The following is a 24,829-nucleotide window of genomic DNA, read 5'->3' as shown; positions in this document are numbered from 1 at the left end:
GTTGCCAAAGACACCAAACTCAAGCCCTCACTGTAGGATTGGCTGACTCTGCACAGTTTTAAGTTCCAGCCTTGCAGGTGTCGGCAGTGATGTGAGCACTGACTGGAAGAGGTTGGAGCCTGGAGCTTGGCATGGAGGTGCATGGGGGTACCCTAGTGAGGCTGAGAATAGTGAACCCTCAGATTCTGAAGGGTTTACTGTTAATTTTGAGATTTGCTAAAGAAAAACTAGTTCTACCATTTTGGGCCAAATTTGAAGCAAGCTGCATTAAAAAATTAAATATTGACCAAGATTAACTTTCAGGACCACTCCCTGAAAACATCCCAGTTGAGTGGCTCCGAATCATGTGTTTTCGGGGCTTTTGTGGAAAAAAACTCATAGACCATCATACTTTCCCCATGAGGCTTTGTTGTTATTGTTCAGGGACTACAACTCCCTGCATTCCCAGAAGTTAACTGGTCCTTGGGGAGGTGGGGTTTACAGGTTAATTTAGGGTATTATATTTACTTCACCTGAGGAAGCAGGGTTCTCCTCTGAAGAACTGCTGTCTCTGCCCTTGCCTGGGGCAATTAATCCTGCATTGTCTGCAGAAGCTGCAATGATTTTCCCTGAGGGAGCTGCCAGGCAAGACAGTACTGGTGTTCCCACCACCCAGCAAACATTGCCTTTAGACCTAAAGCAGACTTAAAGCTAAGCAAGCCCCTAGAAGTGAGATAGAAGAGAATTTTCACTGCACAGCTAATGAAGTTGTTGTTTGCTAATTCATTTAAGTAGAAGAGAAGAATATTTGTGGGAATGGATTTCAAGGGTGTGGGATAATGGAAAACGAAACCTAAAACTGATTTGGATCGAGTTCATTGATATGGGCCCACTGAGTGGCTATTCTAGGTTTAATATGGAAGTTTGTAGAGTTAAAAAAAAAAGGTATCAAAAGTTTATTCAGTTGCTTGATTGATGCATTTATCAACAGATGGCCTGCTGAGGAGCTGAATGTTCGGTTGGAAGTGTCACCCCAGCCTCCTGGCTCCATTTATCCAAGGAGTCTGGGATGTTTTGTTGGAGGCTTCGCTCCAGCCCCTGGCATCCATTCTGAAAAATTTTGGTGGAACTTTTCACCCCAATCCTCCTCCCCTGAAAGTTTCCGCAGTTCAGACTTCACCTCTGAGAAAGCCTACCAAACAGCGACCCTCCCTAAGAGGCTCAAGACCACTCCACAGGCTATTTAAACTGCCCCCAGAGAATAACACATGGTCTTTTTGGTTTCCTTTCCCCTCTTCATGGTTTCCCAGTCTTCTTCCTGTCCAGTCTCCTCTCTGGGGACTGGAAGGTCACCCAGGAGCAGTGGAATCCATTAAACCTGGGCTTTTCCTAATTTGGTTTGATTTGGATCATTAGGTTGGCAGAGAGGATTATTGGGAGGTAAAAACTTTACACTGGAGATACCCAATATACTTCATTTAGTGTTGATAAAGGGATTTTAAGGCTCAGGGAAATTGTAATGCTGGATGTTGCTGATCTTCCAGAAGACCCAGGTTCAATTCCCAGAAACCACATGATGACTCACAGCCATCTATAACTCCAGTTCCAGGGGATCTGATGCCCTCTGACCTATGTGGACACAAGGCATACACATAGTATACAGATATACATGCAAGCAAACACTCGTATACATAAAAATAACAAAAAATAAAAAAAATAAACTGAAAAAAATAAAAACAAACTGAAAGCCTAATCCCCCACAATGGAAAAGCTCAGAAGACATGCCCTTCACTAATTCTACAAGGCAGAAAATGGTGAGCGAGCACTAGAACATTGAGAGAGCACCAATGACTATACGAACTTAGTCAACTAGTGACTCCAAATACAGCTGCTGCGCCAGGCATAGCCCAGCTCAAACAGGCTAACACATCTCTTCATCTGGCAGATGCCTTTTTCTCGGTCCCTGTCCATGAGGACCACCAGAAGCAATTTGTTTTCAGATGACAAGGCCAGCAGAATACCTTTATAGTACGGCCTCAGGGGTACATTAACTCTCCAGCTCTGTGTCATAACTTGTTCAATCAGATCCTCATCATTTGTCTCTTCTACAAGATGTCGCACACTGGTCCACTATATTGATGATATATAAATTGGACCAAGTGAGCAGGAGGGAGCAGCCACTCTGAATGTGTTGATAACACATATGGTCAGAGAATGAGTGTTCTGGTTAGTTTTATGTCATCTTGACATGAGATAGGGTCATCAGAGAAGAGGGTGCCTCAGATGAGAGAACACCTTCATGAGATCCGGCTGTAGACATGCCTGTAGGGCATTTTCTTAACTAAGCAGCTCTCCTCCATGGCCTCTGCATCAACTCCTGCCTCCAGCTTCCTTCCTTGTTTGAGTTCCTGTCCTGACTTTTGTTTAATGATGAACTGTGATGTGAAATTGTAAGCCAAATAAACCCTTTCCTTCCCAAGTTGCTTTGGTCATGGTGTTTCATCACAGCAATAGGCAATGGGAAATAAATCCAACCAAAATTCAAAATTCAAAAACCTCTACCTCAGTGTAATATCTAGGAGTCCTGTGCTGTATGGTACTTATGGTATCAGTTGCAGATGGGGATGCTATTTGGAGCCTTTGGCAAGTCCTTACATATGGAACACAGAAGAGACCTTTGGGATTTTGGAGCAAGACTCTACCATCACCAGCAGACAACTATTCTTGACCTGCTATAGGCTTTAGTGGAAACTGAACATTTTAACAATGGGCTACCATGCAGTCTGAGCTGCCTATTATAAACTGAGTATTATCAGATCCACCAAGCTATAAAATAGGACATGCACATCAGTAATGCAGTATCAAATAGGTGTGTGTGTGTGCAAGAATCCAGGGAGGTCTTAAGGGCACATGAAAGTTACATGAAGAAGTTTCCAAAATGCCTATTGTTTCTACTCCCATTGCAAAGCTGTCAGCTGCCAAGCATGCACACATAACCCCTTTGGCTTGTCCTATGATCAGTTGACTAAGGAAGAGATGATTAGAGCACAGTTACTACTGGTTCTGCACATTATGTGGGTACCACCAAGAAATGGACAGTTGGCTGGACAGTGGTTGCACATGCCTTTAATCCCAGCAGTTGGAAGGCAGAGGCAGGTGGATCTTTATGAGTTCAAGGCCAACCTGGTCTACAGAGCAAGTTCCAGGACCATCTCCCTAGCTACTAGGAAATCCTGTCTCAAAAAACAAAAAAAAAAAAAAGGAAAGAAAAAGAAATGGACAGCTGCAGAATTACAACTGCTTTCTGGGACAACCATGAAAGACACCAGCAAAGGAAAATCTTCATAGAAGGCAGAACTTTGGGCACTACACATGGTCATACACTTTGTTTGGGAGGAAAAATGGGCAGATGGCTGATTGTGCACTGACTCATGGTCTGTAGCCAGAGAACTAGATGAATGGTCAGGAACTTGGAAAGAGCATGATTGGAAACCGGGAGAAAAAGACATTTGGAGAGGTTTGTGGCAGGATCCCTCCAAATGGGCAAAGGATGTGAAGACACTATGTGTCATGTAAATGCACACCAGATGGTAACTTCAGCAGAGGGGTAGATCTGATGGACTGTTTTATGCACTGTCAACCTCTTTCCCTGGCCATCCTTCTCATTACACAATAGGCCCATGTACTCAGAGGCCATGGTGAAAGAGTTGAAGGGTGGCTATTCATGAACTCAAGAACATGGATTTCCACTCACCAAAGTTGACCTGACTACAGCTGTTGCTGAATGTCACATCTGTCTGATGGAGGAAGGTCATTGGCTAATAAAGGAACTGCCTTGGCCCATTTATTGGTTAGAGCATAGGTAGGTGGAGTAAACAGAACAGAACACTGGGAGGAAGAGGAAGTGAGCTCAGATTCCACAGCTCTCCTCTCCAGAGCAGACGCCTCAGAGAGACGCCATGCCCCAGCTCTGACCCAGGATGGACTTATGCTAGAATCTTCCCGGTAAGACCGGTGCTCACAGATTATTAGAGATGGGTTGATCGGGATATCAGAATTAGCCAGTAAGTGCTAGAGCTAAAGTGCCAAGCAGTGATTAAAAGAATACAGTGTCCGTGTAATTATTTCGGGGCATAAGCTAGCCGAGCAGGCGGTTGGGGTGTTGGGGACACAGCCCCGCCGCTTCATATTACTACATCTGTCAGCAGGAGAAACCAACGCCTGCCTCTGCCTCCCGAGTGCTGGGATTAAAGGCGTGCGCCCGGCTAAAATTGCCATTTTTACTATGTTAATTCTACTGACAAAAGAGCAAGGGAGATTGTTCTATCTTCTGGTGTCTTCTTCAATTTCTTTCTTCAAAGATGTAAAGTTCTTGCCATACAAGCCTTCCACTTGTTTGGTTAGAGTTACTCTAAGATATTTTATGCTATTTGTGGCTATTGTGAAGGGTAATGTTTCTCTGTTTTCTTTCTAACCCCATTTATCATCTCTGTACAGGAGGGCTACTGATGTTTTTGAGTTTATCTTGTATCCTACTACATTACTGAAAATGTTTATTAGTTGTAGAAGTTCCTTGATAGAATTTTTTGGGTTACTTATGTAAACTATCATGTCATCAGCAAACAGTGAGAGTGTGACTTCTTTTTCAATTTGTATCCCCTTGATCTTTGTGTATTGTCTTATTGCTCTAGTTAGAACCTCAAGAACTATATTGAATAGATATGGAGAGAGTGGACAACTTTGTGTTATTCATGATTTCAGTGGGATCACTGTGAGTGTCTCTACATTTAGTTTGATGTCAGTTGTTGGCTTGCTGTATATTGCCTTTATTATGTTTAGGTATGTTCCTTGTATCTCTGCTTTCTCCAAGACCTTTATCATGAAGGGATGCTATATTTTGTTGAAGGCTTTTTAAACATCTAATGAGGTGATCATGTGGTTTTTGTTTTTCAGTTTGTTTATATGATGGATCACATTGACAGATTTTCATATGTTGAACCACCCCTCCATCTCTGGGATGAAGCTGACTTGATCATAGTGGATAATGGTTCTGATGTGTTCCTGGATTCAGTTTGCAAGTATTTTATTTAGTACTTTTGCATCAGTGTTCATGAGTGAGATTGGCTCAAGCAAACTGTCTCAGTGGATGAACCCGTCATTGTCTTGGATTCCTTGCTCATACTCTGACTCCTTCCACTCTTCAACTGGATTTTGGGATGTCAGTCCAGTGCACTGATGTGGGTCATTCCTTCTGTTTCCATCTATTGTTGGACAACGGTTCTATGGTGATATTTAAGATAATCATTAGTCTGATTACAGGGTAAGGCCAGTTCAGATGCCCTCTCCTCTACTGCTTAGGGTCTTAGCTGGGGTCATCACTGTGGGTTCTTTGGCATTATTCTAGAGCCAAGTTTCTTGCTAACACCATAGTGGCTTCCTCAAATCAAGATATCTCTTTCCTTGCTCTCTTATCTGTCCTTCCTCCATCTCAACTATCTTAGTCCCTCAAGTTCTCCTCAACCCCCCGTTTCCTCCCCTTTCTTCTATCCCCTGCCCCCAATGCTCCCAAATTTTTGTCTGTTTCCAATTTCCAGAAGGGTCTATATATGTTTTTCTTTGTGTTCACCTTATTTCTTAGTTTCTCTAGGATCATGAACTATAGGCTCAGTGCCCCTTTTATTTATGCATAATATCCATTTATGACTAAGTACATACCATATACACTTTTGGGGGTCTGGGTTACCTCACTCAGGATAGTGCTTTCTAATTCCATCCACTTGCATGCAAAATTGAAGATGTCATTATTTTTACCACTGAGTAGTACTCTAATGTGTAGATGTGCCACACTTTCTTTATCCATTCTTCTGTTGAGGGACATCTAGGTTGTTTCCAGGTTTTAGCTATTACAAATAATGCTGCTGTGAACATAGTTTAACAAATGCTTTTGTAGTATGATTGAGCATCTTTTGGGTATATTCCCAAGAGTGGTATTGCTGGATCCTGAGGTAGGTTGACTCCTAATTTTCTGAGAAACCACCACTCTGATTTCCAAAGTGGTTGCACGAGTTTGCATTCCCACGAACAATGGATGAGTGTTCCCCTTGCTGCTCCACATCCTCTTTAGCATAAGCTACCATTAGTGTTTTTTATCTTAGCCATTCAGACAGGAGTGAGATGGTATCTCAGAGTTGTTTTGATTTGCATTTTCCGGATAGCTAAGGAAGTTGAACATGCCCTTAAGTATCTTTTGGCCATTTGAAAATCTTCTGTTGAGAATTCTGTTTACTTCAGTACACCACTTTTTAATTGGGTTATTTAGAATTTTAATGTCTACATTCTTGAGTATTTTATAAATTTTGGAGATCAGTCCTTTGTCTGATGTGGGGTTGGTGAAATTTTTTCCCATTCAGCAGACTTCCTTTTTGTATTATTGACTGTTTCCTTTGCTTTACAGAAGCTCCTCAGTTTCAGGAGGTCCCATTTATTTACTGATGCTCTTATTGTCTGTGCTACTGAGGTTATATTTAGGAAGTGGTCTCCTGTGTCCATGCATTGAAAGACTCTATCAGGTTCAGTGTGTTTGGAGTTATATTGAGGCCTCTAATCCATTTGGACTTGAGTTTTGTGCATGGTGATAGATATGGATCTATTTTCATTCTTCTACAGGTTGACAACCAGTTATGCCAGCACCATTTGTTAATGATGCTTTTTTCCATTGTATAATTTTTGATTCTTTGTCAAAAATCAGGTGTTCATAGGTGTGTAGATTAATATCCACTTCTTAAATTCTATTCCATTGGTCAGCATTTCCGTTTTTATGCCAAATCCTACCTGTTTTGATTACTGTAGCTCCGTAATAGAGCTTGATGTCAGGGATAGTAATGCCTCTGGCAGTTCATTTATTGTACAGATTTTTGGCTATCCTGGTTTATTTGTTTTTCCATATGAAGTTGATTATTGTTCTCTCAAGGTCTGTGAAGAATTGTGTTGGGATTTTGATAGGAATTGCATTGAATTTATAGGTTGCCTTTGGTAAAATTCCCATTTTTACTATGTTAATCTTTCCTATCCAAGAGCATGAGATATCTTTCCATTTTCTGGTATCTTATTCTTCAATATCTTTCCTCAAAGACTTAAAGTTTTTTTTCAATAGGTCTGTCACATCCTTTGTTAATGTTAACCCAAGATATTTTATGTGATTTGTGGCTATTGTGAAATGTGATGTTTCTCTGATTTCCCTCTCTGCTTCTCTATCCTTTGTATATAGAAAGGCTACTGATTTTTTTGAGTTGATCTTGTATCCTGCCACTTCACTGAAGTTATTTATCAGCTGTAGGAGTTCTCTGGGAGAGTTTTTGGGGTAGCTTATATACACTGTCATATCATCTGCAAATAACAAAAGTTTGACCTCTTTATTTCCAATTTGAATCCTTTGATCTCTTTATGTTATCTTATTGCTATTGCTAAAACTTGAAGAACTATGTTAAAGAGATGTGGACAGAGTGGACAGCCTTTTCTTGTTCCTGATTTTAGTGGGATGGCTTTGAATTTCTTTCCATTTAATTTAATGTTGGCTGTCAGCTTGCTGTATATTGCTTTTATTATATTTAGATATGATCTTTGTATCCCTAATCTCTCCAAGACCTTTATCATGAAGGGGTGTTGAATTTTGTCAAATGCTTTTTCAGCATCTAATGAAGTGATCATATCATTTTTTTCTTTCAGTTTATTTATATGATGGATTACATTGATAGATTTTCATATGTTGAACCAGCCCTGCATCTCTGAGATGAAGTCTATTTGATCATGATGGATGATTTTTTTTTATGTGTTCTTGGATTTGGTTTGCCAGTATTTTATTGAGAATTTTTGCATCAATGTTCATGAGTGAGATTGGTTTGTAATTCTCTTTCTTGGTTGAGTCTTTGTGCAGTTTTGTTATCAGGGTAACTGTAGCTTCATAAAACGAGTTTGGCAATGACACTTCTGATTCTATTATGTGGAACACTTTGAGGAGTATAGATATTAGCTCTTCACTAAAACCATCTGGCCCTGGGCTTTTTTGGTTGGGAGGTTTTTGATGACAGCTTCTATCTCCTCGTGACTTATAGGTCTATTTAAATTTCTCACCTGGTCTTGATTTAATTTGGATATATGATCTATCTAAAAAACTGTCCATTTCTTTTACATTTTCCAATTTTGTGGAGTACAGGTTTTTCAGTAGAACCTAATGATTCTCTGAATTTTTCAGTGTCTATTGTTATGTCCCCCTTTTCATTTCTGATTTTATTAATTTGGGTGTTCTCTCTTTGCCGTTTTATTAGTTTGGATATGGATTTGTCAATCTTGTTGATTTTCTCAAAGAACCAGCTCTTTGTTTCATTGATTTTTGTATGGTTTTCTGTGTTTTTATGTTGTTGATTTCAGCCCTCAGTTTGATTATTTTCAATCCTTTACTCCCCCTGGGTAAGTCTGCTTCTTTTTTTTTCTAGAGCTTTCAGGCATGCTGTTAGGTCACTGATGTGAGCTTTCTCCATTTTCTTTATGTGGGCACTTAGTGCTATGAACTTTCCTCTTAGCACTGCTTTTATAGTGTCCCATATGTTTGCATATGTAGTTCCTTCATTTTCATTGAATTCAAGGAAGGTTTTAATTTCTTTCTTTATTTCTTCCTCAACCCAGGAGCAGTTCAGTAGTTGACTGTTTAGTTTCCATAAGTTTGTAGGCTTTCTGGGAGTAGTGTTGTTGAATTCTAACTTTATTCCATGGTGAAGAAACAGTGGATTACTCCATTGTTTTTTGTATCTGTGGATGTTTGCTTTGTTACCGAGAATATAATCAATTTTAGAGAAGGTTCCATGAGGTGCTGAGAAGAAGGATGTCAGTTAAGTCCATTTGATTCATTACGTCTGTTAGTTCTCTTATTTCTCTGTTAAGTTTCTGTTTGTTTGACCTGTCCATTGTCAGAAAAGGAGTGTTGAAATCTCCTGCAATTAATGTGTGAGGTTTGATGTGTGATTTAAGTTTTAGTAATGTTTCTTTTACATATGTGGGTGTTCTTGTATTTGGGGCATAGATATTCAGGATTAAGACTTCATCTTGAATTATTCCTGTTATGAGTCTAAAGTGTCATTCTCCATCTCTTCTGGTTAATTTTAGTTTAAAATCTATTTTTTTAGATATTAGGATAGCCACACCCACTTGTTTCTTAGATCCATTTGATTGGAAAACCTTTTCCCAAGCCTGTACTCTGAGGTACTGTCTGTCTTTAAGGTTGAGGTGTGTTTCTTGTAAACAGCAGAATGTTGGATCCTGTTTTCTTATCCATGCTCTTAGCCTGTGTTTTTTCATAGGTGAGTTGAGACCATCAATATTAAGAGCAATTAATGACCAGTGGTTGTTAACTCTGGTTATCTTTCGGTGGTGGTGTTTGTGTGTTTCCCTTCTTTGGGTTATGCTGGTGGGGGGTTATCAGATGTCTGTGTTATTGTGGGTGTAGTTAGCTTCCTTGGGTTGAGGTTTTCCTTCTAGTACTTTCTGTAAGGCTGGGTTTGTGGATACGTATTGTTTAAATCTGTTTTTGTCATTGAATATTTTGTTTTCTTCAAAACAATGAATGAAAACTTTGCTGGTATAGTAGTCTGGGCTTGCATCCATGGTCTCTGAGAGTCTGCTGCACATCTATCCAGGACCTTCTGGCTTTCATGGTTTCCATCGAGAAGTCAGGTGTAATTCTGATAGGTTTACCTTTATATCTTACTTGAACTTTTTCCTTTGTAGCTCTTAATATTCTTTGTTCTGTGTTTTGTGTTTTGATTATTATATGGTGAGGGGATTTTTTTTTGATCCAGTCTATTTGGCATTCTGTAAGCGTCTTGTACCTTCATAGGGATCTCCTTCTGTAGGTTGGGAAAGTTCTCTTCTATAATTTTGTTGAATATATTTTCTGTGCCTTTGAGCTGGAGTTCTTCTTCTTCTTCTTCTTCTTCTTCTTCTTCTTCTTCTTCTTCTTCCTTCTTCTTCTTCTTCTTCTTCTTCTTCTTCTTCTTCTTCTTCTTCTTCTTCTTCTATACCTATTATTTTTAGGTTTGGTCTTTTATAGTGTCCCAGATTTCCTGACTGTTTTGTGTTAAGAATTTGTTGGATTTAGTGTTTTCTTTGTCCAATGAATCTATTTCCTCAATAGTATCTTCAGTGCCTGAGATTCTTTCTTCTATCTCTGGCTGGTTATACTTGTCTCTGTGGTTCGTATTTGTTTATCCAGACTTTCCATTTCCCAAGTTTTATTGGTTTGTGTTTTCTCTATTACATCTGCTGCGCCAGCGCGGGCTGGAACCAAGAGTCTCGGCGGAGGGTGTCCAGGTTGAATGAATACACAGAGCACGAGCTTGAGGTGAAACAGCTTCTTTCTTTATTGTCTGCTGGGCTGGTTTTATACCATGGCACCAAGTGAGGAGGGGGCTGCGAAGGGACTGTAACCTGACCCTAGCAGGGATCAAAGACTGGTCATCATGCACTTAAAATTCCTTCCTTCTCTGCTCCAGAAGCAGAGGGAATTTATTATGTTTTCCTTGCAGATAAGCACCTCAAATGGGGGCAGGGATATCAACTCGGGGCTGCAGTTCCCACAATTCCCCCTATTTTATTTTATAATGAGGGGTCCTGTCTTAGGTCCTGTGAGAGAAGTACCTTCCCTTACCCGTCATAGGGCCCCCGATGCCCTGTCTTAGGTGGGGGGTCTCCCCACAGGTTGCCCGTCCTTGGAGACCCTCATTTTTTCAGCATCTGTAGCCACACTTCATGACTTCCAGAAGAGTCATGCGCCAGACTGAGTAACACCTGACGGTGGACAAGCTCAGTCAGGGTGAAGATATTTAAGACTCGTTTTAAGAGGAGCAGGCCTACTGCCACCCCTACTAGTCCCAAGATCCCCAGGGATAAGGCACCTCCCCATCGCTGTGCCCAACCCCCAATCTGGGCCATGGTATTCCACCATCCCTCAGCAGATACAGGTTCAACACGAGTTTCATTAATTGCAATAATTTGATGTACCAAAGAGTGGGTAAAGTTTACAAAGGAATCATTCCAAGGCCCCCTAAGGTAAGCATTAAGGCGTTGCACCTCAAAGGGCATATTTTTCACTTCCATAAGGGTCACCCAGGCAGAATGATAAAAATGAGAACAAGAGGCTTGTTGCACCATCCACAACACATTAATCTGTTCCTGCAATAAGGCCGTTTGCTGGTTTAAATTTAACATCCCCAATTGAATATGTGAGTTAATGGTATTTTGAGTTTCTAAGGCCTGGGTAACACGGGCAGCAAGAGTATTAACAGTCTCTGCAGTAGCTGCACTCTGGGACACGGTGATTCCTGCAACGGTGGCGACTGTGGCTGATATGGCAATAGCTGCGATGACTGCGGCGGTGATCCCAAAGTCTCTCCTTTCTCTATACAAGATAAGCTCTCGTCCATCATGTGGGTCTTCTACCACCAGGGGAACCAGGGCAGGAATTCTCACCATCAGCACGGACTCATCCGTTGGGGACCAGCAGTTGCTCAAAAAGCAGGAGCTGGAAGAACAATTAAGGACACCATCCTCCCCGACCGACCCATTAAAGGAAACAAACATAAAAGGAGGTAGAACACAAGCTAGGCTGACAATAGAGAAATTCATTCCCGCTGCATAATTAATCTGGAGGGAGGTTTCAAAGATGTCCGATGTATTCCATCGGGCTGTGGCATGGAAGGCCAAGCCCCTTTGAAGGGCTAAAGGTCTAATATCTGTACATGCACGAGGGCCACAGAGAAACATGCCTGCGAACGTAGGTGAAACTCCTGCCATATTTGGATTTCTATAGGAAAAATCAAAGGCCCCTCCCAAGGAGTTTTTAAAGGTAGGTCGGTGACCAAACCACCATAAATATTTATCTCCCTCCAATTTCCATGGTTCCTTAGGAGCACAATTTCCCCAAGGCAATGGTAAATATAATTTGAAGGACTGTGGCGTCTTCCAACATAAAGGAGCTGGTCTCGGAGGGGTAGGGAGTCCAGAAACATTTCTTTTAAAATTTATTGGGTAAAAGATATCTCTCAATCCAAAACAGGGATGCCCAGAAGAATTAGAAGAGAAGTCTCCCAGAGAATAATTACTAAGGACCACACATGGTCCAGAAAGGGAGGCACTAGGCATCGCTGAAATATTGTTAATCCTCCGGAAGCAGAGGGCATGGGATATATCAAACGTTAAATTACCCAATGAGGATCTTTCTAATGCTGTATTTGCTGCAGGAACTCCCAAGGTATAATTGGTAGAGTAAAAGGATGGAAAAACAGAGCTTATTTTACTTACCGGCATCAGTATGGGTGGATTCCTCACCAGTGCCCATCTCAGGCCTCCCTCGATGTTCTTCACTTGAACCCATATTATCAGGGCCAGTAGGGCCCGACTCCACCGGCCGAACATTCCGCTCCGGCACCCAGATGGGTTTTTTGGTTCCTGGAGGGAAGACACAAATGGCTCCCCTCACCCTAGCCAGCATAGGTGTGGGTGATTGCCATTGTCCCGTGATACTATCCTTCCATATAACCCAGCCCAGAGATTGGGAGGGTTTCTGCCAATGTCTTTCCATTGCTGATAGACCTTGTTTATCTACTGTTAAGAAATTTAAAGTGTATAAAATTGTAGATAATAGGGTATTTGGGGAGGTGATATATTCCCCCTTCTTTATTTTACAAAAGAACTGTTTAAGGGTAGCATGTGTGCGCTCCACTATAGCCTGTCCTGTAGGATTATGTGGAATTCCAAAGGTATGTGTAATTTGTTGTTCTTGGCAAAATTTTGCAAACCGTTGGCTCATATAAGCTGGTCCATTGTCTGTTTTGAGAAAGTCTGGGATGCCCATATAGGCAAAAGCCTGTAGGCAATGGGCAATAACATCCTTAATCTTTTCCCCTGAATGTAGGGAGGCATAAATTACCTTGGAATAAGTATCTACAGAGACAAGTAAAAATTTAAGTCTGCCAGCTTGGGACAAATGGGTAACATCCATCTGCCAAAGGTGGTTAGGATGGAGGCCTCGAGGATTAACACCTTCGTTGGGGGCATTATGAAATGGAGCACAAGCTGGACATTGGGACGTGATTTGAGTAGCCGTGGCTTGAGAACAGCCAGAGTGAAACTTTAGAGAAGAGGCATTTAAATGATACTTTTCATGAAGATGACGGGCTCATTGTTCCTCAGAAAGGAACAATGCCATTGGGCGAGTGAGGGAATCAGCAAGCTTATTTCCCTCTGCCAAGGGCCCTGGCAGATCAGTATGGGCCCGAATGTGGCCAACAAAGGCAGGAAACACTCTTTGGCATATAAGACTTTGTAGCTGAACCAAAAGGTGGAAAACCTGAGAGGTAGGTAATATGTATGGTGAGGTTTCCAATGGCCCAATAATCCTTGCCACATATATACTATCAGTATACAAGTTGAAGGGTTGATCCTTGAAAAGAGAAAAGGCCATAAGGCAGGCCGTGAGTTCTGCAGCTTGGGCAGAAATTGGACCTAGGGGCTGCTTTTCTTTAATTGAATCAGAGACTACCACTGCATAGCCCTTGGAAGAACCATCAGTGAACACTGAGCGCACTCCCTTAAGGGGGGAAGTTTTAATAATTCTTGGAAAAATAACAGGATGATTCTTAAAAAAGGAAATTAAATGGGAATCAGGATAATGGTTATCAAAAATGGCTCCAGTGGTGGCGATGAACAAGGTCCATCCATCTTGAACCCTCTGAAGCCTTGTTATTTCCTCTTTTTGATAAGGGATTAGAAATTTATTTGGGATCTTACCAAAAACTTGTAAACTAAAATCAAATGCCTTCCATAGGAGCTGTAGCACCATTTCATAATATGGAGACACCACCTTCTTAGGGGAAGCAGGTAAATGCAGCCAATAAATGGGTCCTCCTTGCCAAAAAACTCCAGTAGGAGAAAATTGTGAAGAAAAGACCATGAAATAAAAAGGGTGGGCATAATCAAGGCGGCGGAGATGTGCTCGCTCAAGAGCATTAAGCAAGGCATATAGGGCTTCTTTTGCCGCTGGAGTCATGATCCTGGGGGAGGCAGGGGAAGGGTCCCCGGGTAGCATGCCATACAGGGGCTTAAGAGTTCCCGTAGGAATGGAAAGGGAGGAACGGATCCACTGAACATCTCCCAATAATTTCTGCCAGTCATGGAGGGTCTGTAAACGGGAGCAATCCAGCTGCAGCCTCTGAGGCTGAAGCCCAATGGATTGGATTTGAAAGCCCAGATAGGAATAGGGGGGCTGTATCTGCACCTTCTCTGGGGCCAAAATGAACCCATGTTCCTCCAGAAGGGTCTGTAACTCTGCAAACATTAATAAACTTTCCTCTTTTGTTGGTGCTGCCAGAAGTATATCGTCCATATAATGGACAATATGGAAGGAGGCAAACTTACGCCTAAGTGGATCCAAACAAGCTGCAACATATATTTGACAAATTGAAGGACTGGCAGCCATGCCCTGTGGGAGGACGACCCACTGATAGCGCAGGGCAGGCTCTTGAAAATTAATGGAAGGAAGGCTAAAAGCAAAGCGAGGGCTATCCTGAATATGCAGGGGTATAGAGAAAAAACAATCCTTAAGGTCTATAACGACCAAGTGCCATTTTTGAGGAATTGCGACTGGGCAGGGCAGGCCCTGTTGAAGGGGTCCCATAGGTTGCATGGTGGCATTAATGGCACGCAGGTTCTGTAAGAGTCGCCACTTGCCAGAGGACTTTTTTATAACAAAGATGGGAGTATTCCATGGAGAAGTAGAGGGGATGAGGTGTCCAGCCTGCAATTGCTCTTCAACTAACTCATGAGCCGCCTGAAGCTTCTCTCTAGACAAAGGCCACTGTTCTACCCACACTGGAGTGTTATCAAGCCATTTAATTGGTATGGGCATTGGCGGCGCAACAGTGACCCTCATTAAAAATGCCCCAAGCCTCTTCTATCATTGGGGGCACGGGTATCAGTTGGGAGGTCCGCTACAGGGCACCTTGAACCTTGCTCTGACTTTCCTAGGCCTTTGCCCTGAGTCCATCCCATCTTTTGCATTATTCTGGTGGCTTTCTGGGATGATGAGGGGCCCTGCGTGGTGAGAATGACCCCCATGTCTTCCAAGATGTCCCGACCCCACAAATTAACTGGGAGTCCTGGGAGAACATACGGTTGGAAATAGCCTGTATGTCCCTCTGGATCCTGCCATTTTAGAAGTTTTGCACTTTTTTGGGGTATCGCCTGGCCAATCCCCTGAAGGGTGGCAGTCCCTGCCTGCTTAGGCCATGCTTTAGGCCAGTGTTTTTCAGCCAGAACGGAGACGTCCGCCCCTGTATCCAGAATTCCTATAAAAGGTCTATCCTCTACCTTTAAGGTGAGTTGAGGGCGTTTATTCAAGGTGGCTACCCAAAATGCGGATACCCCAGTTTCCCTTAAGCATTGTCTTTCCCGTTTCTCTTTTAACACCGGAGTGTCATAGGGGACCACTGGTATGAGGATTAATTGGGCAATTCGGTCCCCAGCTGGCACCACTGTCACTCCCCTCTCCACAGAGGCCATAATCCTAATTTCCCCTTCAGAGTCAGGATTCACCAGTCCGGGATGTATACGGATGCCCCTAAGGAGCGCATTAGCACGTCCCAGCAATAGGCCCATAGTACCTGGAGGTGGGGGTCCCCTCACCTCCGTTGACAGGGCCTGTATTCCCATTTCAGGTGTCAAAACTGTTCGGCTGGCGGGACTGAGGTCCAGTCCTGCACTCCCTGGGGTTCCCCGGATGAGGTCTGAGATGTGAAGGGGTTGTTCTGGGGGAGGAAACGAATCCTGCCACTCCCTGGAAGGGAGGTTATAGCCCCATACGCACTGGCTTTGGGGCCCTGGGGCTGGGCCCTCTTCCAGTTTCCCGGATTGGCAGGAGGAGGAAGAGGCTGTCTCTCTACATCTCTCTTAGAGCGACAATCATTAGCCCAGTGGTATCCTCGCTTGCAGCGGGGGGCACAGTCCAGGGCGGCGAAAATTGTTATTTAAATTTTGGGGGCACTCTTTGCGAAAATGTCCAATTTGGCCACAACCAAAGCAAGTCCTTGGTCCCTTGGTGGCACTATTATTGTCCCCCCCTCCTTGGGGCCTTAGTGCAGCGGCCAAGACCTGCCCCTGAATAAAATTCCCATCGATGTCTCGACATATCCGGATATAGTCATTAAGACTCTTCTTCCGGTGGGGACGGAGGGCTTCCTTACAATATCTGTTTGCATTCTCATAGGCCATCTGCTTTACCATAGGCATGGTATTCCCTGCTGTTCCAAAAAGTCACTCTGCCACTTGTATGAGTCTATCTACAAAATCTGAGAATGGTTCGGAAGGTCCCTGAAGGATTTTAGACAGGTGATCTCCTCCTTCAATTAGAGGGAGAGCCTTCCAGGCCCCAATGGCCGCAGTTGCCACCTGGGAATATACTGCCAAATCGTACTGAATTTGTTGCTGGATGGTCCCAAAAGCACCTGTTCCTGCCAGCATATCAGCGTTTCTCTGGAGTTCCCCATGCAGCGCATTCTGAGCGGCAGTCTGGATACATCTATCCTGAAACTCTCCTCTCCATATAAGGAAGTCTCCCCCACTAAGCGCAGCCCGGCAGAGCTGCTGCCAATCACTTGGGGTGAGATTAAGAGCCCGAAAGGACTCCATCAGAGATAACGTAAAAGGGGCCTGCGTGCCATAGAGGCTGGCAGCTTCCTTTAATTGTTTTAAATCCTTAAAGGCCAGAGGTTCGTGACAACGAAAAACCTGCCCTGGATTGTAGGGATCTGGAATTTCCATAACAGGGGCAACCACTGGATAGCACTTAACGCCTCCCCGGGGAGCCTCCTCCGAGCCCAACCAGGTGGGAGGGGCCGGAGAGGTCCCGAACTGGTCAGAAAGAGGATAGGGAGGGGGCTTGTCCTGCTCTCCAGAGGTCCCCTTTGTCTTTTCTTTTAAACGGGCCCTGCGTAATTCTCGCTGTAGCGCTGCGATTTCTCCCTCCAAAACTTCTTCTTCTGAACCTGTTGATTCTCCCAAGCTCTCTTCCAAATCAGACAAAGAAGGGTAGAGGCGTGTTTGTGCCGAAGAATTCTGCTTGGGACGAGCCCCTAAGCTATCAGAGGAAACTCCGTCCCGGGATTCATTTCCCTCCCCCTTGTCTGGAGGTTTTCGCTTTCTTTTAACCTTTCTTTCCTCTACCTTACCGGGCTTCCCCTTAGCAGGCTGAGAAAGTGGTTCGGCCTCCGCTTCAGAGGCAATATCAGAACAAAGGGAAGCCTTAGTCTCACTATCTTGAATCTCAGATGACACCTCTTTTGTTGCTTCCAAAGCCTGCTTAACCCGGACTTTCTCTGTAAGCAAAGCATCCCTGATCAGTCTCCAAAGGGAGAACGTCGCCATTGGCAGGACCTCAGGCCCCTCCTCTCTCAACGTTTTCTGAAGATCCCCGCGCACCTGTTCCCACTCAGAAATATTGAGGGCTCCACTGGTGACGAACCAGGGACTCCACGTCTCTATAGTTTTAAGAAAATCTTCTAAAGTCTTAGTTTTTACAGCTGTTCCCTGCTCTTTCAATAATCTCTTTAACTGAAACTTTAACTCTGATTTACTCGTAATATTTCCCATATTTCTTAATTAATTAATTAATTCTATATAATTCCCCCAATGCGTCCTGGCCGGCTTACAGGACGACCCAGTCCACTTACCTCACTTTCCGATCTCGGTGGGACCTCCAGATGCCGCGCCAGCGCGGGCTGGAACCAAGAGTCTCGGCGGAGGGTGTCCAGGTTGAATGAATACACAGAGCACGAGCTTGAGGTGGAACAGCTTCTTTCTTTATTGTCTGCTGGGCTGGTTTTATACCATGGCACCAAGTGAGGAGGGGGCTGCGAAGGGACTGTAACCTGACCCTAGCAGGGATCAAAGACTGGTCATCATGCACTTAAAATTCCTTCCTTCTCTGCTCCAGAAGCAGAGGGAATTTATTATGTTTTCCTTGCAGATAAGCACCTCAAATGGGGGCAGGGATATCAACTCGGGGCTGCAGTTCCCACAACATCTATTTCAATCTTCAAGTTTTGAACTGCTTCCTTCACCTGGTTGATTGCTTTTTCTTGGTTTTCTTTGAGGGATTTATCCATTTCTTCCAGCTTTCTGTTTGTCTTCTTCTTTATTTCTTTAAGGGAGTTTTTCACTTCTTCTTTAAAGGTCTCTATCATTTTCATAAAGTTATGTTTAAAGTCATTTTCTTCTACATCTTCTGGGTTAGGATGATCCAGCCTTCCTGTTTTGTTTCCACAGGGTTCTGGTGTTACTATGTTGCATTTTAGGATGTTGGAGAAATTCTTACATTGGCGCCTACCCATCTCTTTTTTCAAATGAGGGCAATAGTGTCTTGGCTTCTGATATAGACATGAATAATTTGCATTAGTATAGATTTTGCTTTATTGAGAGAGATTTACGGTCAATTTTGTTATATGTATAAATGTTTCTGATGTAACTTTTACTTGATAACTGTTTTGTTATATGTAATTTTACTATGTTAAAGTTAAAGCCTTTTTTGTTTAAACAGAAAAAGGGGAAGTGATGTGGGAGTGTCATATGTCAATCTGTTGATTTCATTGGCTAAGCAATAAAGGAACTGCCTTGGCCCATCTCATTGGTTAGAAGATAGGTGGGAGGAGTAGACAGAACAGAACGCTGGGAGGAAGAGGAAGTGAGCTCAGACTCCACAGTGCTCTTCTCGGGAGCAGACGTCCGCCATGCTCCCGGCTCCTGGGCAGACACACGCGATGAAGCTCTGAAGCTCCGACCCAAGATGGACTTAGGCTAGAATCTTCCCGGTAAGACCGGTGCTACACAGATGATAAGAAATGGGCTAGTCCAGGTGCGAGAGTTAGCCTAGAAGAGGCTAGATAGAGATGGGTCAAGCAGTGTTTAAAAGAATACAGTGTCTGTGTAATTATTTCGGGGCATAAGCTAGCCGAGCCGGGCAGGCGGCTGGGGTGTTTGGGGACGCAGCCCCGCCGCCGCTTCATATTACTACAAATGACGCCCAGACGTGTGGCTAACTGAGTCCACAAAAAACTTGAGAAGGCTTAAAAATAAGGGAGAGAGAGTTTAACACAGATTTTTGCTGTTTGTTGGTGGCGTGCTGTAGAGAGATTTCCTGATTCGGCAACAGCAGCAGAAAAAAAAGCTGCGTTATCTTAAAGCGCTGCTTCCTGGGGCTGTGCCGCCAGTGCAAACTCTGGCTTTATGTTTGTGTTCCCGCTTGGGATCAGAAGGAGAGTGCTCTGAGACCGTGACGATGACTCAGAGCTCCCCGCCTGCTCCTGGGCAGAAGGCAGAATCAGGCTTAGGCAGGCGGAAGAGCATGGCAGATTCCTGCCGCCATACAGAGACGTGTTTTCAGACTGCACAGTGCTCTGCGTGTCAGATTTGGATGTTACTTGGATGAAAAGAATTTCTGTGCTGCACGCTCAGTCTCAGAATTAAAGTGCTGAGTGCTGCTCCTACCTGGTGATGGAGCTAGCACAAAATGGTACGTCCTCCATTTTGAAATTTTCCTGACTCAGCTTTAGCTGCAAACCCTGCAGCTCATTAAGAGGTCCTGCCACGAAACACTTAAACGGTGGTGACGAAAAGCTGAACGCAAGCTTTTCAGTTTTCAGCCATAGCAGGAAAAAAGCTGCGCGTTTAAAAATGCCGGCTTTCTGGGCCATCCTGCCAGGGCAAACTCTGACTGTTTGAGGCAGGAGGGCCAGCTACCAAGAGAGGACTGGAGTGTTGTCTGTTGTAGCTCGCTGGCTGGCAGGGACCCTACAGCCAGTACCTCAGGCATGAGGCTGAAAAGCTAAGGAATGGGTTGGATCCAGCCGTCAAAGCCACGCCTTTAGTCCTACTGAGATTGCTTGCTAAATTAAGGACTCATGTGGTCAGAAAAAGAGAGATATACAGTAAAGAGAGATTCAAAGACAATGAAAATTTCTAAATGGTTTACTGTGTGTTAAAAATATATGCAGACTAAAAGTTAAAATTCTTAAAGTAAACCTCTGTGACTTCAAGGTGTGGTAGCACACGCCTTTAATCCCAGTGCCTAGAAGGCAGAGACAAACAGATCTCTGTGAGTTCAAGGTGTAGTAGTGTACGCCTTTAATCCCAATGCCTGGAAGGCAGAGACAGGCGAATCTCTGAGAGTTCAAAGACAGCCTGGTCTACAGGGTTATTCCAGGTCAAAGATATGCGCTCAAAAAGCAAAAAGTTAACCTAGAAATGTCGCAGCTTAGCGCCTAGTGATTTAAAGGTGTAAATCAAAAGTGCTCCTGGATAGTAAAAAATTGCAGATTCACAATAGGACAGATTCAGACCACTAAACGAGTCACACTGTTAGATGAATGTACGTAGGCTTGAGAGAGAGAAGAAAAGGAATATAGAGAATAAAGTTAATGGTTAAAAAAAAAGGTAAAGTCTTTAAAGAGACAGAGTACAGATAGTTAAGAGATTAAAAGAAATAAAGAAAAATAAGCTACGTAAAAAATGGAAAATTCACAGAGAGTCTGGATTATGTACATTGTGTTTTCTTTAAAATTTTTGACTGTAAAGGAGCTAAGTACAGACAGACATTTCATTACATGGGCTGCCAAGCTAAACCAGAATGGATATAAGGGTATTACGATTTCAGAATTTGGGTCTAAGGATATGATGCTTTGGAGAGAGTCTTCTTTTGTTTTCACAGAGGATGAGACTCTATGGATTTCTTCTATTCCGATTTGGTATGATGGACCACGTCCTCCTGAAGGGTTGCTGTGAACATCTTCAGAAAATTGCCTTGCTCAACTGCCAACTGAGATAAACCTGGCACACAGGTTACACCCTAAAATCATTAACGACGCCCCCATTCAGCAGGAAGCAGTTTGGAGAGAAAAAACTGCGCCCATGTTCCCAAATATAGTTTATAAATGTTCTTTTACATTTAAAGGGGGATATGATATAGACATGAATAATTTGCATTAGTATAGATTTTGCTTTATTGAGAGAGATTTACGGTCAATTTTGTTATATGTATAAATGTTTCTGATGTAACTTTTACTTGATAACTGTTTTGTTATATGTAATTTTACTATGTTAAAGTTAAAGCCTTTTTTGTTTAAACAGAAAAAGGGGAAGTGATGTGGGAGTGTCATATGTCAATCTGTTGATTTCATTGGCTAAGCAATAAAGGAACTGCCTTGGCCCATCTCATTGGTTAGAAGATAGGTGGGAGGAGTAGACAGAACAGAACGCTGGGAGGAAGAGGAAGTGAGCTCAGACTCCACAGTGCTCTTCTCGGGAGCAGACGTCCGCCATGCTCCCGGCTCCTGGGCAGACACACGCGATGAAGCTCTGAAGCTCCGACCCAAGATGGACTTAGGCTAGAATCTTCCCGGTAAGACCGGTGCTACACAGATGATAAGAAATGGGCTAGTCCAGGTGCGAGAGTTAGCCTAGAAGAGGCTAGATAAGATGGGTCAAGCAGTGTTTAAAAGAATACAGTGTCTGTGTAATTATTTCGGGGCATAAGCTAGCCGAGCCAGGCAGGCGGCTGGGGTTTTGGGGACATAGCCCCGCCGCCGCTCCATATTACTACAGGCTTCTTGGTCCAATCTTTGCTGTGGCTCTCTCTTAGGTCCAGTCAGTATTGAAGCTGGCTCTTAGGTCCACTCAGGATTGGTGCCAGTTGTGTCACAGGGTTCTACGGAGCTTGCAGGGTTGGGGGTGGGTTGGGGGCCAGGTGGATTGAGGGCTAGCAGGAAAGCTCCCTGCTAGCAGCTCTTATGTCCACCGAGTATTGGGTCAGGATGTATTGCTTGCCGGGAATGATGGGTTGGGGTTGGGGTGGATTGAGGGCTAACAGGCAAGCACCCTTGCTGGGGACTAGGAATATCAAAGGACCTGGAGAGGGGCTCCTGGCTTTTCTCCCACCTGGAGTTCTTAGGGAGTGTGGGGTCCAGGGTCACAGGGCTGCTGCTTACTTACCTTTTGTGCCCCCAAGTATTGGCACAGGATGTGTGACCAGGTTCCATGGAACTCGCAGGGCTCAAATATAATTTCTAAACCCCAATAGTAATAGTATTTGGAGCAACTCCCCTGTTCTCTAGTATGTCCTGCTCCCCTGTGTTTGACTGGCCAGCTTGAAGGTTTTGATGAGAACCCCTTTCCTGGCATTGCAGGTCAGCTCTGGCTTCACTGGGTCCACTAGCAAAAGCAGCATCACAATTGCCTTCTTGAGATATAAAGTACCATGTGACAAGGTAGAAGTATTTTGGCTTTGGTGAGATCTGTGAATCCAAAGCTACTTCCTCCTGTCCAAAGAATGGAAGCTGAGTTCTAATTTATGCTGGAATTATGAAGTGTGATCTGCCTTAAATATTAGATCCTTACATATTATTTTGTCTCCTCCCTTACACATTAATGTAATTGAGCCCATCAATGCCCTCCCCAGAATGCCTCTACTCAGAAAAGTGGATTCATTTGAAAACACAATAACTCATGGGAAAAATAATTGTCCCATTAATGAGACACTGGACTTACACTTCTTAGGGAGTCCTCTCTACATGTGGCAGTTTCTACATCATAGTCAAGCCTGCTTGCTTCCTGATTTCCAACTCAAACAAGAAAAATAAGGCATAGCTTTTACTTTTGCCATTCCCATTCTCTTATTCTTTTTTTTTCTTTTTGGTTATTCATGACAGGGTTTCTCTGTGTAACAATACTCATTGCCCTAAAACTCACTTTGCACACCAAGCTGGTCTCAAATGCACGGAGATCAGCCTGCCTCTGCCTCCACAGTGCTGGGATTAAAGACGTGCCACCACAATGGGCTCTCACTCCTTTTTCATCTTCAAATGTTGGAGCAATTCTTTGCATGCTTGGATGACCTGCTAAATTGCCTGACTGTTTCTCTGAAACACACACTCGTACACACACACATACACACTCACACAAGCACTGCAGAATCACTAATACCAGTCTTAGCATCAGCATTTCCTCATGAGGGAGTCGGAGTGTCCTGAGCCTTCCTCTGAAGATGCTGATGGAAACTGCAATTGGTCCTTAGTCTGTGGTGAAGGTTTAGAGAGACACAGAGGACAAGGGTGAAGAACAGCACAAAGCCTGTGCAGATGACATCATGACCCTCTGACATGCTGTGATTTCTACATGAGGAGCTTGCTGTAAGGATCCACAGCTCAGATGCTGTCCTTTGCAGGACTGAGCCAGCCAACTTAAGGACTCCGGGGACATCCTCAGGGAGCCTGGGATGTATGTTTAGTATAAATCATGTTATGTGATTATGGCCCCTGTATGCACAGATATGTTCATACAGGGCCATAGTTTAATAAGGCTCTGTTTAATCTGGAAACAATCTGTTCAGAGTATGTAGGTTGTGCTTTAAACGCATGGGTCATACAACTCTTGCTCTCTCCTCTCAGTGCTCTCAAGGTTGTGGGAACACAGGACTAAGGATGAGTGGTGTTCCCTTCCTGAATCTGGCTCACATAAAATAAGCACAGGACTTTGTATATTCCACATGCAGAATTGCTCTTTTCCAAGTTGAGGCTAGGGGAGTTACTGGATAAACATGACTACACGAGGATACCTTGTCATTGTTAGGTGATGACAGCAGAATTCTTCATGACAGCCAGTAATGCATGTGCCTCACCTGCCCCAGGCTTGGCAGGACACCCCGATTGGGACAGGATAGGCCTTCTAGAAAGGGGACCACAGTCACTCAGTTGCCACTGAGATGATTCCTGTTGTTTTGTATTTGCTGAAGATTTCCTGATTAATATAGGGCAAGAAACCCTCAATGAGCAAATGCATTGATTATTTCTGGTTACTTTTGGAACTGGTTTACTGTGTACAGATCTGTGTTTATAGTTATTAGTTAGCTGTTTCATAGTGCAAGAATCCTAAACTCTAGTCAGATGAAAAGAAGATTCTGACTTAAGCGGACGAATTTATGTGTGACAAGTATGAACATGGATTCTGTGCTCAAGTGGCGGCTGGGACATGTTTTGTACCTACAGTTACATCCTGACCCGTTCCTGAAACCTTTCCAATTATAATTTGGGTTTTGTGTGTATGTGTGTGCACATGTGTGTGTGCGAGCACGTGTGTTGCCTATGTCTTCATTTCTGGGTATACTTCTTGAATCCAGAATTCAACTTCATGATTCTCTTCTCATTGGCCTTCCAGTGTGATTTTTGAGAAACAGTCTCTCCCCGATTCTGGAGCTCATCAGCTCTCCTAGACTCCTTCCTGGGAATCTCAAGAGTAGGGATTACCACTGTGTGCTAACGCTGCTGATATTATATGCTGGTACTTGGACACAAATCTACGTCCCACTATTGTCTGACAAGTACTCTGCCAACTGAGGAATCCCCCTAACACAATCCCTAGTTCCAGTTTCTTAGTCCCAGTGTTCGCCATGAATGTCATTCTCTGTGTATCTCATGAACTGGATGTTCTCCAGAATGTGGAAGTCCATATCTCGTTCCCCAGACTAGAGGTTAAGTGGTGTCTGTCCACTTGTGTTGATGTGACTTTGGTCTGTGCCCTGAAAAAGATGATGACCCAAGAAGAAGAACAGAGAAGTTTTCTGCCTGTTGGCCAGAACTCTCACCATTATGCTGGAAGTAACTCTTGTAGACCAGGCTGGCCTTGAACTTATGGATATCCACCTTCCTCTGCCTCCTGAGTGCTGGGATTAAAGGCATGGGCCACCACCTCCCAGCCTAGG

This window comes from Microtus pennsylvanicus, chromosome 5, assembly GCF_037038515.1.
Source record: "Microtus pennsylvanicus isolate mMicPen1 chromosome 5, mMicPen1.hap1, whole genome shotgun sequence".
Classification (NCBI taxonomy): Eukaryota; Metazoa; Chordata; class Mammalia; order Rodentia; family Cricetidae; genus Microtus; species Microtus pennsylvanicus.
The sequence above is the reverse complement of the archived record's forward strand: the minus strand, read 5'-3'. Positions refer to the sequence as shown.